Source organism: Mya arenaria, chromosome 6 (genome assembly GCF_026914265.1).
Source record: "Mya arenaria isolate MELC-2E11 chromosome 6, ASM2691426v1".
Lineage (NCBI taxonomy): Eukaryota > Metazoa > Mollusca > Bivalvia > Myida > Myidae > Mya > Mya arenaria.
The window spans coordinates 8114684-8131195 of NC_069127.1; the positions used below are offsets into that span (position 1 = coordinate 8114684).

At 39.4% G+C, this 16512-nt stretch overlaps 1 protein-coding gene and 4 non-coding genes across 12 annotated transcripts in view; 4 read left to right on the forward strand and 1 right to left on the reverse strand.

Annotated features, from left to right (window-relative positions):
* LOC128237037 (androglobin-like) overlaps positions 1–16512 on the reverse strand; it is a 105562-nt gene that overhangs the window by 60784 nt on the left and 28266 nt on the right. The gene's annotated exons all lie outside the window — the stretch shown is intronic.
* Positions 2869–2941, forward strand: Trnav-cac (transfer RNA valine (anticodon CAC)). Its single transcript has one exon. It is a non-coding gene; the product is annotated as a tRNA-Val (tRNA).
* Trnag-ucc (transfer RNA glycine (anticodon UCC)) lies at positions 3142–3214 on the forward strand. The gene has a single exon. It is a non-coding gene; the product is annotated as a tRNA-Gly (tRNA).
* Trnav-cac (transfer RNA valine (anticodon CAC)) lies at positions 11707–11779 on the forward strand. Its single transcript has one exon. It is a non-coding gene; the product is annotated as a tRNA-Val (tRNA).
* On the forward strand, positions 11973–12045 carry Trnav-uac (transfer RNA valine (anticodon UAC)). The gene has a single exon. It is a non-coding gene; the product is annotated as a tRNA-Val (tRNA).

The following is a 16512-nucleotide window of genomic DNA, read 5'->3' on the forward strand; positions in this document are numbered from 1 at the left end:
GGGGGGGGCAATTCATCCATAGTTAAATAAGGCGAGAAACAGTTTATGTCCCGACTGGAGATTTAAACACATGGGGGACAATACAGACATAATAAACTTAGGCGAGAAACAGTTTATGTCCCGACTGGGGATTCAAACACATGGGAGGGCAATACATCCATAATTAAATAAGGCGAGAAACAGTTTATGTCTCGACTGGAGATTCAAACACATGGGGGGCAATACATCCATAGTTAAATAAGGCGAGAAACAGTTTATGTCCCGACTGGAGATTCAAACACATGGGGGGCAATACATCCATAGTTAAATAAGGCGAGAAACAGTTTATGTCTCGACTGGAGATTCAAACACATGGGGGGCAATACATCCATAGTAAACTATGGATGTATTGCCCCCCATGTGTTTGAATCTCCAGTCGAGACATAAACTGTTTCTCGCCTTATTTAACTATGGATGTATTGCCCCCCATGTGTTTGAATCTCCAGTCGGGACATAAACTGTTTCTCGCCTTATTTAACTAAGGCGAGAAACAGTTTATGTCCCGACTGGAGATTCAAACACATGGGGGACAATACAGACATAATAAACTTAGGCGAGAAACAGTTTACGCCCGACTGGGGATTCAAACACATGGGGGGCAATACATCCATAATTAAATAAGGCGAGAAACAGTTTATGTCCCGACTGGAGATTCAAACACATGGGGGGCAATACATCCATTGTTAAATAAGGCGAGAAACAGTTTATGTCTCGACTGGAGATTCAAACACATGGGGGGCAATACATCCATAGTAAACATAGACGAGAAACAGTTTATGTCCCGACTGGGGATTCAAACACATGGGGGGCAATACAGACATAATAAACTTAGGCGAGAAACAGTTTATTTCCCGACTGGAGATTCAAACTCATGGGTAACAATACATCCATAGTAAACTTAGGCGAGAAACAGTTTATGTCCCGACTGGGGATTGAAACACATGGGGGACAATACATACATAACCAACCTAAACGAAAAGCGTGTGCTACAGGACTGGGGAATAATACACACAGGCAACAAATGCATACATAGTCCGGACTGGAGATTGAAACGCATACGGAACAATGCATCATATAACCTAAAGTGAGAAACAGTGTATATCCAGACAGGGCATTAAACACATGGGGAACAATACATACATAATAAACTGAAGGGAAAATGCGTATGTGTCCAGACAGGGAATTGAAACACATAAGGAACCAATTTCCATGCACACATAGTTACATAAATCGAGAAAAACTTGGTGTCGCAACTCTGACCTATATTAAGATTAGCCAAGTCAGAAAAACAAGCCCAACAGCAAGCAGGCTGGCACCACAATGACCACCGGATAGCATAGAAACAAGATGAGTATCGGGTCAAAATGTAAAGCATGTTGATGGAAGGAAATATGACATAAAACAAAGTTCATAATGAACATACCTCTTTCCTGCGCTGCTAACTGAGAGGGTGGACATGGGGCGGTCTTCGGGGGTCTTTCCCACCCGCCTGTTAACAAGCTTGCTCATGGTGAAACCCTTATCCGAGCATCACAGACGTTCGCGTAATGTAGCAACCCTTTCTTGCCCACGGACGGGCACTCTACGCTATTTCCAATTGTCCGAGATGTTTCTGCAGTTTTGGACTGCTTTTCTACTTATTTTCTGTATTCTGTATAATTCTTTGTCAAAACTTCGACTTTTCAATGATTAAATTTTATCCGAAAAGTGTTTTCAAAGTAATAAAATCAGACAAGATAAGTAAATCCACTACCTGAACTATTCAGTCACAAATTATCAATATTTCCACCAAGTTTGTAACAATTACTAGTCCAAACACTCGCTCGGGTGTTATGCACTTACACGATTAAACAAATTATACTACTTCTTTTGTATTGTCAAACCAAGTTACAATTGCCTATGTCACCCTAAGCAAAATTAATCCAACACAGTGTTCTAAGTTCATAATCCTGTAATCTTCCATTTCAAATGCTCGGCGGTAAGTGCTTTTACAATGACATAAACCTTCAATTTCAAATTATAATACATATTGACAGCAAGGTCAAAAGTATTTTTGGTATTCTACATTTTGAATTATTGGAAACTGTGTGAACTATCATATTAACCAACTATCTAAAGTCAAAATATCAAAATACTCGCGGAGAGATCAGATTTGATAAATAAAGAAATGAAAAGGAAGGCATTGAACATATAACAAAAGCTGTATGAGATATTTTACCAAACCGCCAACATCAAGTATCACTGAATGAACTTCCTATTGAAGTTCTTCTCTTCGACGATCTCCCATTAAACTGTTAAACACTTCATTAATTTCTTCTAAAACTATTTGTGAATTGGACACTATTAACCTGGACAATGACCTTTCAAAAATACTTTGAAATATTATAGCGATGTGGATATCTAACTGCATGAATTAAATTCCATACTGAACTGCTCCTCTGCTGCTGCTGCTACTGCTGCTGCTGCTACTATTACTACTAAGTTCATACCACTGGTTCTTCTTCTGCTTCTACTGCTGCTGCTACTGTTGCTGCTACTGTTGATACTATTGTTACTACCTTCCTACTACTTCTACTACTACTACTACTACTACTACTGCTACTGCTACTGCTACTGCTACTGCTACTGCTACTGCTACTGCTACTGCAACTATTACTATTACCACATTTACTGCTACTTCTGTTACTACCGCTACTTCTGCTACTGTTACTACTGCTGCATCAGCTGCCAGTGCCGTTTTTGCTTCTACTGCTGGCATTACAACTTATATACGCAGACCGAAGCGTACGCTAAATCAATAAGGTATCGGATTCGTGAAATACCCGAGCAGGTTCCGTAGTGTAGTGGTTATCACGCTCGCTTCACACGCGAGAGGTCCTGGGTTCGAGCCCCAGCGGAACCAGTTTTAATTTTGTAACATTTTGTAACAACATTATCATCCATTTAAGGTTCGGCTCGTATTTTAATATAGAAATTATTCCATCAACAGTATGTTTTCGCAGTTTATGATATATACATGTGCCGTAATACTTTCGATAATTATAGTTATCTATAAGATGTCATATTAATATATTCTATTATACTATGGCTTCTAACTTATTGGGTTCCGTAGTGTAGTGGTTATCACGTCTGCTTTCCACGCAGAAGGTCATGGGTTCGAGCCCCAGCGGAACCATTCTATGATATTTTGCACAGGTCTTCGTTTTCAAACGAGTTCATGTTTTTGTGATAACGTTGAATCAACATCTCTCCATAATCCAGTAGGTGAATCGCTTCAAAAATATTTAAGAAAAAAAATGTGTATGTTGCATTGAATTTGTATGGCGTGTGTCACCTTAAACATACATTTCAAAACTGATTGATTGGATCTTACTGTAAGGGGATGGGGGATTGGGGTATTACCTTTTGACATGGCTACGCCGCCCCATCGGAACTCTAAACATAACGGTCGTTTGTGTTGTGTGAGGGTTCGGTGACCATCTCCGAGAGTAATTGTAATTACTAATATTAATTGTGCATACTGCTGCATCATATACGCACGGGTTCCTATAAATAAACTATTAAATGTTTAATTGCACCTCCCTCCATGTAACCTGCTAGAGGTACATGGTTATCACGTCAACTCTACTTACAGATAGAACATTTTCTATGGGTCTGATCCCCCAACGGAGTCTATAACCGGATAAGTACCCATTTTCTCGCCTTTACGTGCTTTAATTATCGAACGTTCCCTCGTAAATTTTTAAGAAAAGAACAACAGCATAAAATCACATACAGACAAGTCATGTCCCGAGCTAAACGTCAAAAAGATGTACTTGAATGAAGAAATATAATTCATAACTATTCTCATCAACGTCCACCCTAGCTCGTAATGTTAAAGCTATCGAGTAACAATACCGCCAATTTAATTGTGTGAAAATGACAAATGGATATTATCCTGGGTAAGATTTCTATTATAAAAAACATATCAACAACTAGAAATATATCTAATACATTTGCTTGCATCCCCATGGACATAAATGTTTACGTGAACATATCGTTATACAGCAAGGGCCAGGGTTATCGCTGGTAGGTTCCGCAGTAATTGGTGTTTTATTGATTTCAACCAATCATCATTGTTTTCCCCTTGATAAGAAAACGGTCATAATTTGCGACAATGGCTGGCAAATTAGCTTTATTGACTTATTTGAATGTATTTCTTGTGTTTTCTTTCTCTATGTTTCATTTGAAAACTGATAGATGAGATACATTCCCTCCATGGCATGGAATGGTTGGAACGATGCTAATTATATGAATATTATATACGTGTCAAATAAACGACACATAAAATACATTCATATATTGAACTAAGAACGAACAATACTATGTTAGAATACGATTATGTTTGTAAAGAGTGAGAACCAAAACCAACAGTTCACGAGTGGCGTAGCTAATAAGAACATCACAATAGCTCATCGTCAACTAAAACAAACAATGCTGAAACAACAACAATGCTGAAGCAACAACGACAAACCAACACAACAACAACAACGAAAACAACACAACAACACAACAAGCCAAAACAAAGCAATTCATCTGATAACAAGAATACCCTAAGGCTTATATAAAATCATATATAATGTTAAAGGATGATGTACTATAGGGACAACTTGGGGAATGCGCCCAAGCTCATCGGAACCGGCCAACTAGACTTAAATGGTGTAATTTATGTATTATGTTTTCTACTATAGCGACACTTCAGTTAACTTACATCAGTATTAGGTGCGGGTGAGGGAGTGGGGACACTGGATCCGCTTAATAGTTGTGTGTGTGGGGGGGGGGGGGCAAAAAACTTAATATAGATTTCCTAGGTTTGACTTCTCATTACGATTGATTATCTTTTCATTTGTTTAAACATAATTATATTTAGGTGATCTAATATGTATTAAATGACCGAACTTGTATTGAAAAAGCCGGAGGTGTTGTGAGTCTCGTCCATTTTAATGTCAATCATCAAACGTGGATATCTTGTTTCATCACTTTCAAAATTGTAGGTGTAATGTTCTTTTTTAAATGTGCGTTATGTTTGAATCATGATATGAATAATGAACTATAAATTAACCCGGGTTTTAAAGACGTTAAGTACCAACAGCCGATATTTTATCTCGGATTCAAAAGTCTCCGTCTTGAAAATCACATGTACCGATGGCTCAACTTGAGTTTTGAAGACTTAAATTGACAATACCTACTTCGACAGTCAACGTGGAGGCACAGCATGAGATATTATTTGTTTTAACATTTTTTTCGTCTTTCAAATTTAAAAAAAAATCTAGCAGCACGCGACTGACTATAAACATACAAACAAGGACAGCATGGAAAAAACGGGGCCGCGACACTCACTTGATGGCGGCAGCCTGAAGCTTGATTTTCGACTTGCTGAGACGTTTGCCGTGCACGTCCTGAACCGGAAGATCGTCCGTGTGTGCGGCCTGGGCCAGCGTCACGATCTTACCGAATAGCGACATCCCCCACGGATAGGATCGTATAAAACCTTACTGTTTATGCTGTTTTGTTTTATTCAATAACTGTCTCGTTAATGCAAGGCGCTAGTCACTGAAAGTAGCCAGTCATTGTATCACAAACGCTCACATACAGGATCGTTGAACAACTACATGGACCTCCATTGAAGCTTTAAGTATGCCGAACGTGTCGACCAGTAAACTATTCTTAACCATTTGATTCAACACATCAACACCTTTTGTTTTTTGTTGTTGTTTTAAAAATAATAAAATCCACATTAGGTCAATTTCATTGCAAGTTCCTGATATTTTCACATGTCAAACATTCATATAAACTCTCGAACCTTTCAAGACAGAATCAATGGGTAAAGAAATATCTCCATCTGAAATCCATCCAGGCATCGTTAAACACAAGACTCAATGATCGGTTACCAACCACGTAAATAGCATCACACTTTTGAAAACTCCAATCTTACACCATCACTTTCTTAAGAATGCATCGGCAATCACCTTTGAGTCGTGTTCTCCATCAATTGACGTTGCTCTTTCAGGCGAAAAATCTATAGACACCATATTAAACACCTTTCATAAACTGGCATTCAATGCGCGAAGAAACCAGTTAGTTACACCTCGACTTTGTAGCGACTTTGATTCTGTTTCAATCATCGACTGTTTTTAAGTTAACTAACAGTCTTAGCATACCATATTGGTGAGACAACTTCACCATTCCACATGAAAGATTAAACCATAATACACGTGTGAAGGAAATCATTGGATGAGACAACTGCATCATTCCACAAGAAGGAAACAACGTTTAAACCATAACAACAGCTCAAACGAAATCGTTTGGAAACAAGTATTACTATTGGGGAAAAGTGTCACAAGTATTCCATTGAAAAAGTCTGAAGAAAATCATTTGATTAGAAGATATTTGGAAAAAGGTATCACTCTCAGTAAAAATGTCCTCACTATAACGATCGACAGACGTCACGATAATTTGATAATTACATCAAACTATAAATCACAATTTAGGAATTACTGATTTTCTTTCTCCACTTCTTTATCTGATAGATACAATGCTACTTAAGGTCAAAAGTTAATATCACAAGTCCTAACTGAATAAAAATTTCGTATACAATCGTATAATATTATTTAAATTTACTTTGATATACAGTGTCATGTTAAACGGGTTATTTAATGAGTTTAATTTATCAGTTCCATCAAGACCTACGTACAAAGGGGCCATGAAATCGAGCCACTCATGATATTGTTCAGCTGTAATTTCTTGAAATTAGATGAAACCCCAACCTCTAACTAAATATTCATATATCCACGTGTGGCATATTGGTCCTTAATTAAAAATGGTGTAAATGGACACTGATGAAACAAACATCAACACAAAAAAGCTAGAGCAATAGATAGTATTGCCTCAAAGATCCGAATAATATAAAGTTCATTCATTCATCTCTCTTAATATTTCGGAAGAAAGGAAACACTTCAAATAGTCGTCTCTTTATCGAATCACAAGTATTGAAAGTTTATCAAGAATGACTATGCCAGCATCAACTCATAGTAAATAAAATATGAAGTAGATAGCGTTTTACCCGTTGATATTTTGGGATGAAGTAACTGATTGATACATTTTAATTGAATCATTGATTAAATAATGTATGAAGTAATTGAGTGATTTATTTACTGCATGAACGAACGAACAAACGAACGAACGAACGAATGAACGAACGGACAAATGAAGGACAGAAAGAACGAAAGAACGAACGAACAAACGAACGAACGATCGAACGAATGAATGAATGAATGGACGAATGAATGATCCATTGGTTAATTAATAGATTGAAGTTTGTATTGACTGATTATTTGATTGGTTGATTGGTTGATTGACACATTTATTTATAGGCATCGATTAGTGTTAATGCACTAGATGAAATACAATTTTGTTCATTTGTTGCTTTTGTTGTATATAAAGTTCATCTTGGCAAAGATAAAGCGAAGGTTTGAAACATCTGATAAAATGGAACTTGTTTCAAGCTGTTTTAATGGTAATTTGGCCTCAGCTCTAGGAAAAATAGTCACCTCTGGTGTGATCTAACTGATTTCATGTTTTCTCAACTTATTAAAGCTAAAGAACCGTCTTAAATCGGAGAGGTAACATATAGTATGCCGAACTCTTGTTTAAACAGTCAATGGAATTCGTATACAAACATTTTAGAATATTAAATATTTACCGTAACTGATCGTAATCCCGAAAACGGAAATCTTTGTGGCATCTTAGTAAATAGAGAACCGCTCTTAAATACATCAAAGCGTTCTGGCGCACTGCTATTCATATTTGTTTTTCTGTATCTTTTCATTCTCAGAAAAAGGTCCTATATGGAATCAAACACAATTCCAATCCGAAAATGCAGGAGGCCCACAATTATAGCTTGAAGTTCAACGTGCTTATTTGAACTAACAGAACAGATAAAACAATGTGCCAAATGTGATAAAGATGTGCACTGGTTTCAACGAAGCTTCTCCAGTGGTTGGAACAAATTTCGAAATGGACATATCTAAAAGAAGATTTTTTTAATCGGAATATCTTGAGCAAGATATATTCATTCTGACAACTCCTTTTAACTTATAAGCGTAATTATTTAAACAAAGCTTGATATCACACTAGGTATATATGGCTGTTACCATACTTAGACTAGATGTGTATGTGGAAGAATCGTCTTACAAAGTTTTCAGAAGTTCTCCAGAAAGCAAGAGCCTTCAGAGGGCTTTTGACCTAGTGACCCGGTATTCAATCCTATAAAAACCATAGCCCGAATTAACCTAGATTGTCTGATGACGAGCATTCCGACCACGTTTTAAAAGGCGTGTGTGCCTTGGTTATGTTGCCCCATACAGTGCTAAAATAACAACTGACACGTAAACACGTTCACCACGAACAGCGCCCGACAGGCACTGACTGGGTTCCTTCGTCGAGCTAGTGGTTTTGCGGCTTAAGAAAACAAATCTACATCTCAGTATAAAATTTGGCGATAATGTTAGGTTTTGTTAAAACGCTTAATCTAATTCAGTTCAATCCAAATGCATTTAAATTAGTTGATGTGGTGGTGCCTTTATCTCTATTTATCATAATATCGAGTCAATGTCAATCGGTGAGTACCGTACGTACAGTTAATGGTAACAGTTTCTTTTGAAATTGCAAAAGCTTGCTGCCAAATATATCATTCCTAATTACTTTATAATAAACTTCCAATTACTTTCAATACCTGACACTATTGAAAAAATAATTAAAACATTTGACACTAACCATTCTATAATGATATTGCTAACTTCCTCTATTTCAATATCGGCAAAGGCGTTTGAAGGCGTTTAAATAAATTACTAATTACAAAGAACTAAGAACTACAGTAAATGCCGTGATGAAAAAATAAACGGAAAAAATAGAGATCAATATTTCATTATTGCTGATGTTTTGTGGCAATTTCAATGACGAATTCAACTAAATAAGAGTTAATATCAAACCGAAGACATACTCAACAATACTCTGGAAAATAAAATTATCAAATTATTTGTCATATCGGGTATTTAACCACGGTCCCAGGTCCGGAGAATAGCGGGGACTTTGACTTGCGGTCCATCCAATCCCGGGTAAAATCCCCGCCCTGTGGAGAAAACTAACCGTAACCCTCACACCAAATTACCCCCTCATCCTATGTAAGGTCAATTTCCCTCTATTTTCGGTGCGAAAACAAAACCACCGCATTCACTCGGCGCTGCGAGGCCATCTGGTAGGTTAAAACGCGGCCCATTTGCCCCGCTATCCCCGGTTTACCCACGTACCGGGGGGGGGGGGGCGTGATTACATTTACAGTTATGAAAACTGTTCCTTTTTGTGATGATCCTAAATGTCTTTCATCTTAACATATGTACAGGAGTAAAAGGCACTTGAATAAGAAAGCATAATTATTCTATTGCTTCCACCTCATTTATACATAACGCCTATACAAGTATATTGTAAGCTGCATGACGTGTTTAGAATAAATACTGCTAAAACCAATTCAAATCCATACATGTAACGCTGTACAAAGCGAACGCTAGCAACACGAGTTACCGTTTCCGGTGGTGAAGGAGGGGCGGGTGCGTGCGCATGTCCGGGGTCGGGATGACCGTCATCCGCCGCATACTGGCCCGGCTGTCATGACGTAACGTCATTATTTTGCCAAATAAAATTCAAGTCTCACTGAAGCTTGGAGTTAACACGTATTTCCACTCTCGAATCTTAAGATCCGTTTAACAAAATGAAATGCTGAATAATGGTTCCTGTTTGGCATGATTAAGTGCAAACAAAAAAAATATTGATATGTCTCGCGTGCAAATCTTTTTTTATAGAAGAGCAAAGAAAATTGAAAACAGTAAAGTAGTTGTTAAGTCTCCCAAGTTTGACTGTAAAGTACTGTATTCAGGTCAAAAGTCAAGATATCCATAGAACACCAAACACAATTAAAAGTCACAGTTTTAGTATAACATCGCATTAACATTCTACATTAAAAAATCGGTAGTTAACGAAATCCTTAAACAGAAATGTAGATTCTAAAGACGAAATGTAAACAAGGTACTTGTCGAAATTGCGTTGAACCTTGTTTCAATGTTAATGTAAATGAAAGAAAATCGAATATTAATTGGGAGGAACATTTGGAAATCTAGAAAGCGTTTTAATAGTCTTAACACATAATATAGTGAATTGAATGGTAGATTACCAAAACTACTGTCTGGCGGTGTTTCTGTGTGATTCGGTTATTAAAATACATGTAGTTCAATTAGCAATCAATGCAAGCTTTCCTTTAGTTGGATTTAATGTAGAATTGTAGATAAATATATACCGATACTTTTGGTATAAAGCAATATAAACATCATAAATGTGAACGAAAGCGTTCAGCTTACAATATTGACTGCTCCCGGCGGATGGACGGCGAAGCGACCAGGCCCGGAAGCTGGTTGGAAAACGATACACGGCGCATGTCCCGGCGCCGCGAGTGGTCGGGCGTCAAGCTGGCTCTTCCGCTTTGAACCGGTGAGGCCGGCGTTATGGAATCCGTCGGCGAGGTATTCCGACGACGCATGTTAGCACTTCCGGTTTCCGTTATAAACTCGTGTATTTTCGAACGCGCTGATATAGCAAGGCACGATTTTAAATCCATCTTTCAACAACCACAACTTGTTTTTCTTAAGTATTAATATACGTGACTTATATGCCATTATTTCGGTTGGCTTCGTTTTGTTTGTTTGTAACACGTGCTATAGGTTTTTTTCACATTTATAGTTGTTGTTCTCAGCTTCACAGAGAGAGATTTGGTAATGTTCCACGTATAATATATTTTATAATGGTCGGTTAGAGGAATGCCATTTTAAGATCTTGAGAAGTCAAAATGTTTTGTCCCGCCTGTGAGTGTGGGTATGTCGGGTAAAGGGGGATAAAGCAGCGAGCGGGCATTAAGGCGACTTGCGTCGGTGAAAATCCCGCCCGTCGGCAATGACCGGCTGACATGCGCGCTCGCTGGTCTACACAGGGAGTTCCAAAAGTATCTGCTTCGGAGTGGGATTTAGCAATTCGGATTTGTCTAAATAAAATAGTTGTGCCCAACGCCCCCTCCCGCAACATTGATAATTGTATGTATATAGATAAAAGATAATCATGCGATCTTTGTTCGAAAACGATACGGTATGGAGTGCTACGTGAAAAACAAAGGGGAGTAACACATACAGAAATCATCGCTCACTGATTGGATTTATTTCCCTTTCATATTAATAAGCGTGTCGAAAGCGAGATGCACGTGTATGGTTGGTCATATTGGTAGTTAAATAATTATATCAAAGTAAATTTGATCGATTACTGGTTATTTCACGAACAATTCTGATATCTAAGTGACGCACTATTCTAAATTTTATCGGATTTTTTTTTCTGGCAGCGAAGTGAAAATAATATGAATATATATTGTAAATACTGCAGTATTTAATATAGACAAATCATTAATGCAATATAAAACGCACCCGAGCTGGGCTTAATATGAATAACTAAAATTGCAGAGATAAGGATAGTGAAGCAAGTTAACCCTTGTGCCGGTACATAATTATATCAAACTATGCTCCCATCTTCGCAAGGGGTTCCGTAGTGTAGTGGTTATCACGCTCGCTTCACACGCGAGAGGTCCTGGGTTCGAGCCCCAGCGGAACCAATATATTTTTTATTACGATTTACATACAACAGAAACTTCAACATATGGTTTTCATCAAAATCCACTTGCAAAAAATAAATAATGTACAGCTTTGCACTGAACTTAGGTTAATGTAGAGCATACAATATATAAATATATAATGTTAAAATCAAATTTAATATATATTCATAAAATATGTCTTTCGCTATCATCGGGTTCCGTAGTGTAGTGGTTATCACGTCTGCATTACACGCAGAAGGTCCTGGGTTCGAGCCCCAGCGGAACCAGTGTTTTAATGTTGAATATGTATTTGTATGTACACAGTTTTCTTCCAAACGGTTATATATTAAACATTTAGTTTTACAACTTTCAAAGTCCAAACGCACAAAATAACATGTATCTTTAAAAAAAATAGAAAAGGACATCATGATTGAGGCCCGTACGTCGCACCCAGAGTCGGTTCGCACTTACAACTACCGTTTGTTTCCAGATATTTCAATTAACTTTAGATTAACTTAAGACTGAAACCGATACAGTGACACAGTCATGTTCCTCGATTATTTCTTTAACTCCCTGTGCCTGTCAATACCAAAACATGATATCATAACAAGACCCTTGACATGGTTTCCATTTTAAACAACAACTTACTGGACGATGTTGGCAATCTGGGCTCCGGAAGTGGATGGTTTCCGGGCTAGTAGGGATAGTCGCCTGCTTCCAGACCTGCTTAGCGACATTGCGCGGGCGAGGAGTCAGCAGTCTCTACCACCACACTGATACTCACATATCATTAGTTATCCAAGTCAACGAACACACAGGTAAGTAATAATGGAAGTCCGAGGAATATTTATAAACACTAAAAATACAGACGGATTAGACTCATTCCAATAGGGAAAATCCTGAAATTCACAGACGATTTCCATTAGAATAAAATCCATGTAGCAGACCGTGAAAGTAGCGCACCTGCAGGAGCTGGGCAAACAGTGGGGATGTTGACAGTGGCAATTACTGCATTATAATATCAATAATTGAAAAGTTCATTAGCCCTGTTCTTTGACTGCTCTATTTACCAACATCGTATTCAATACTTTTGACATGAACAGTCTATCAGCGATGGAAATCAACTTATCATGACAATAGCGAACAAATATAACCCGACTTCCCACGTTACTTCACCAAGACAACGATGACACACACTATCATGCAATGACTGACGCCGACATAATGTTATCATGAAAGTCCAGGTTTTGGTGGAAAGGAACAGCAAATCGAGAGAAACGATACTAAATGAAAATCCAAGCAAATATACACGTGTTTTTGATATCTCCACACTTATAGTTGAATGGCAGATATACCTGTACTTGTCATATGGTCCCACGTAACATTGTGTGGATATTTGAATGCAAGAACTGTTACATACGGATCACAAAAAATGTCCAATGAAGTATTCTTTGATGATGTCTAAAGGGCCCTCCACAGTGCAAAAGTGGGTGGGATAGGCCAGAAATTAATACGTTTCAAAAGTTCATGTTTTATTTAGTTTTAAAGAACAATCTTTACGCGAGTAAAACAAACATTCTATGTATCATTTTTGGGGGCTTATAAGAAGATGGCCAATTGTTACGCGTTATTAGCCTTACAACATATCAACCATCATTGATGGCCTCAGCCAAATAGCCTTTCACATATCGGCCATCACTGATGGCCTCAGTCAAATAACCTTTCACATATCGACCATCACTGATGGCCTCAGTCAAAGCCAAATAACCTTTCAGGTATCGACCATCACTAATGGCCTCAGCCAAATAAGCTTTCACATATCGACCATCAATGATGGCCTCAGCCAAATAACCTTTCACGTATCAACCATCACTGATGGCCTCAGCCAAATAACCTTTCACATATCGACCATCACTGATGGCCTCAGTCAAATATCATTTCACATATCGACCATCAATGATGGCCTCAGCCAAATAGCCTTTCACGTATCAACTATCACTGATGGCCTCAGCCAAATAACCTTTCACATATCGACCATCACTGATGGCCTCAGCCAAATACCCTTTCACGTATCGACCATCACTGATGGCCTCAGCCAAATAACCTTTCAGGTATCGACCATCACTGATGGCCTCAGCCAAATAACCTTTCACATATCGACCATCACTGATGGCCTCAGTCAAATATCATTTCACATATCGCCCATCACTGATGGCCTCAGTCAAAGCCAAATAACCTTTCAGGTATCGACCATCACTGATGGCCTCAGTCAAATAACCATTCACATATCGACCATTACTGATTGGCCTCAGTCAAAGCCAAATGACCTTTCATATATCGACCATTACTGATTGGCCTCAGTCAAAGCCAAATGACCTTTCAGGTATCGACCATCACTGATGGCCTCAGCCAAATAACCTTTCACATATCGACCATCACTGATGGCCTCAGTCAAATATCATTTCACATATCGGCCATCACTGATGGCCTCAGTCAAAGCCAAATAACCTTTCAGGTATCGACCATCACTGATGGCCTCAGCCAAATAACCTTTCACATATCGACCATCACTGATGGCCTCAGTCAAAGCCAAATAACCTTTCACGTATCGACCATCACTGATGGCCTCAGCCAAATAACCTTTTACATATCGACCATCACTGATGGCCTCAGGCAAAAAACCTTTCAAGTATCGACCATCACTGATGGCCTCTCAGCCAAATAACCTTTTACATATCGACCATCACAGGTGGCCTCAGCCAAATAATCTTTTACATATCGACAATCACTGATGGCCTCAGCCGAATAACCTTTCAGGTATCGACCATCATTGATGGCCTCAGCCAAATAACCTTTCAGGTATCGACCATCACTGATGGCCTCAGCCAAATAACCTTTCAGGTATCGACCGTCACTGATGGCCTCAGTCAAATAACCTTTTATATATCGACCATCACTGATGGCCTCAGCCGAATAACCTTTCAGATATCGACCATCACTGATGGTCTCAGCCAAATAACCTTTCAGGTATCGACCATCACTGATGGCCTCAGCCAAATAACCTTTCAGGCATCGACCATCACTGATGGCCTCAGCCAAATAACCTTTCAGGTATCGACCATCACTGATGGCCTCTCAGCCAAATAACCTTTTACATATCGGCCATCACTGATGGCCTCTCAGCCAAATACCAAATAACCTTTCACGTATCGACCATCACTGATGGCCTCTCAGCCAAATAGCCAAATAACCTTTCACGTATCGACCATCACTGATGGCCTCAGCCAAATAACCTTTCAGGTATCGACCATCACCGATGGCCTCAGCCAAATAGCCTTTCACACATCGACCATCAATGATGGCCTCTGCCAAATAGCCTTTCAGGTATCGACCATCACTGATGGCCTCAGCCAAATAACCTTTCACATATCGACCATCAATGATGGCCTCAGCCAAATAGCCTTTCACGTATCGACCATCACTGATGGCCTCTCAGCCAAATAGCAAAATAAACTTTCACATATCGACCATCACTGATGGCCTCAGCCAAATAACCTTTCAGGTATCGACCATCACTGATGGCCTCAGCCAAATAACCTTTCAGGTATCGACCATCACTGATGGTCTCAGCCAAATGGCCTTTCAGGTATCGACCATCACTGATGGCCTCAGCCAAATAGCCTTTCAGGTATCGACCATCACTGATGGCCTCAGCCAAATAGCCTTTCAGGTATCGACCATCACTGATGGCCTCAGCCAAATAACCTTTCAGGTATCGACCATCACTGATGGCCTCAGCCAAATAGTCTTTCAGGTATCGACCATCAATGATGGCCTCAGCCAAATACCCTTTCACGTATCGACCATCACTGATGGCCTCAGCCAAATACCCTTTCAGGTGTCGCCCATCACTGATGGCCTCAGCCAAATACCCTTTCACGTATCGACCATCACTGATGGCCTCAGCCAAATAACCTTTCAGGTATCGACCATCACTGATGGCCTCAGCCGAATAGCCTTTCATATCGACCATCACTGATGGCCTCAGCCGAATAGCCTTTCACATATCGACCATCACTGATGGCCTCAGCCGAATAGCCTTTCACATATCGAGCATCACTGATGGCCTCAGCCGAATAGCCTTTCACGTATCGACCATCACTGATGGCATCTCAGCCAAATAGCCAAATAAACTTTCAGGTATCGACTATCACTGATGGCCTCAGCCAAATAGCCTTTCACACATCGACCATCACTGATGGCCTCAGCCAAATAACCTTTCAGGTATCGACCATCACTGATGGCCTCAGCCAAATAGCCTTTCAGGTATCGACCATCACTGATGGCCTCAGCCAAATAGCCTTTCAGGTATCGACCATCATTGATGGCCTCAGCCAAATAGCCTTTCAGGTATCGACTATCAATGATGGCCTCAGCCAAATACTCTTTCACGTATCGACCATCAATGATGGCCTCAGCCAAATACCCTTTCACGTATCGACCATCAGTGATGGCCTCAGCCAAATACCCTTTCAGGTGTCGACCATCACTGATGGCCTCAGCCGAATACCCTTTCAGGTATCGACCATCACTGATGGCCTCAGCCGAATAGCCTTTCACATATCGACCATCACTGATGGCCTCAGCCGAATAGCCTTTCACATATCGACCATCACTGATGGCCTCAGCCGAATAGCCTTTCACGTATCGACCATCACTGATGGCCTCTCAGCCAAATAGCCAAATAAACTTTC